Genomic DNA, 2,427 nt, shown 5'->3' with positions numbered 1-2,427 from the left:
GACGGACAGTCAGAACGTACTATTCAGACATTAGAGGATATGCCGAGAGCTGTAGTTATGGATTTTGGCATTGGTTGGCTGGATTCGTTATCACTTGTCGAGTTTTCTTATAACAACAGTTATCAAGTGAGCATTGGAATGTCACCATTTGAAGCATTATATGGCAGGAGGTGTCGATCTCCTCTGTATTGGGACGATTTATCTGAAGCACCAATTGTAGGACCTGATACGATAAGAGATATGATAGAGAAGGTGAAATTGATTCAGAGTCGTATGAGAGCTGCTCAGGATAGGCAGGCTAAGTATGCGAACATCAGGAGACGGCCGTTGATTTTCGAGAAAAGAGACAGAGTTTTTCTGAAAATATCTCCTTTCCGTGGTATAGTTAGATTTAGAAAGAAGGGTAAATTATCACTTAAATTCATAGGTCCGTATGAGATTTTGGAACGTGTTGGTGATTTGGCTTATAGATTAGCTCTTCCTCCTGCATTATCAGGTGTTTATGATGTTTTTCATGCATCCATGTTGAGGAAATATCATCCAGATCCTTCTCATGTACTTCCACCCGATGAAGTTGAGTTAGATCAGAATTTGAGCTACATTGAGAGACCGATTCAAATTCTAGATAGAAAAGATAAGCAACTCAGAAATAAATTGATACCGTTGATTAAAGTACAATGGAACAGACATGGTGTCGAAGAGGCAACTTGGGAATTAGAAGATAAAATGAGACATAAATATCTAGAGTTATTCAAATGAAGTACGCTTCTATTCTCGGTTTTATTTTCAGTATTGATCATTACATCTTAGACTTGAAAGAGATGATTGATTTCGAGGACGAAATCTATTTTTAGAGGGGAGGAATTGTAATGCCCGAATTTTGAAAAAAGAATAAAATTGTGGCAGTAGTTGTGATGGTTTATGGCTTTACGTTATGGTATGAATGGTAATGAATGTTATAGAATGGAATAGATAATAGATGGGTAGAATCAAAGGTGGAATTTGAGTTAATTAGATAATGGAAGTGCAGAAACGGTATGAAAAATGTGGCAGTAGTTGTGGTTTTCAGCATAATGTTTTGTATATTAATTCAATTGATGTGTGACTACTTTCATTAGAAAGATAAGACATAAGGCTATAACTTTCATGTTTTGAGTTTTGTTCAAATCATTAGGAAAGACGAGCCAAAAGCGCCCCGAAGTGTGTCGTGCGTATCGTCGTTCCTACAATGACACATGTTGGGAGATTGAACATAACTTTTTACTCAGACCTCCAAATGACATATGGCTAACTGGAGATGCAAGCAAAGACATAGGGCTACAACTTTCCTGTTTACCACTTTTCCTAATTCTGAAGGGAAAAAGTGTTTCGGAAGCAATCTTTGACGTAGCTGTGCGCAGAGCGCGCCCGAGCGGAAAAAGATGTCAGCCCGGGCGGGCCTTGTTCGAAAATTTTGGAATTATGGCCGAGAGTTCCACGCCCTAGCGGAAAAAAATGTCCGCCCGAGCGTCCAGCAAGTTAAGAAAACGTGTTTTGGTGTTTGGGAAGGCATAAAATCGAATGAGATCATCTTTTTACTCATTTTCCTTCTCCTTCTCTTCTCTCTATCGGTTTGGAAGCTAGGGTTCTTCATTTCTCCTTCAATCCAATTTCTTCAAAGACATTAATCTTTTATTGAAGCCTTAATATTTGCTTGGAGATTAGAAGTTCTTGTCCTCAAGAGTTTAGAAGCAAGGTAAGAAAGCTTATTTCCTTGGGTTAGTGATTGAAGGGAAAACAATGGGTTGTTTGGTTTGAGTGTTGAGGTAAAGTTGTTAATATAATGATTGATGGTATTGTATGTATTGATATTTTGGAAAATAAATGGAATTGTAGAGGAGCTAACTCTTTAGCACGCACGTCACATGTTTGACAAAATGATTCAATGAATGTTTTTATGTCATATTACGGTTAAGAAATGATATGGATTCCTTCTTTACACAATTGTTGGGATTTGAGTTTTCTTGAATATCAAAATTGCGGATCTTGATTCGAAGCATTATTGAATTAATTATGAATTTTGTACAGAAATTGCTCTGTTTTGATAAATGATCCGAGTTCTTGAGTTATAGTAGATTTCGAAGGTTCAAGACTTCTCACCTACACATTTCGATCTTCTTTTGGTAATATTTGAAAGGTATGTTACGGTCGGTAACATACGAGGTAAAAGTATCATTTTTATTTTAAATTGAAAATTCTATGGCTCGATGAATTACTTGTGATTTGATGATGATTGTGGCCTTGAGATGAGTTTATTATAATATCGAAATGATGATATTGATTTGCATCATTACATTGCATATTGAGCCACTTGTTGATTCAGATTTGATATGGCGGAGGTCGCCTTGATTTATTGATTTGTTGGACGTATGGGGCTATAGTTGAGTT

This window comes from Primulina huaijiensis, chromosome 2 (assembly GCF_012295235.1).
Source record: "Primulina huaijiensis isolate GDHJ02 chromosome 2, ASM1229523v2, whole genome shotgun sequence".
Lineage (NCBI taxonomy): Eukaryota > Viridiplantae > Streptophyta > Magnoliopsida > Lamiales > Gesneriaceae > Primulina > Primulina huaijiensis.
This window is presented reverse-complemented; position numbering follows the sequence as displayed.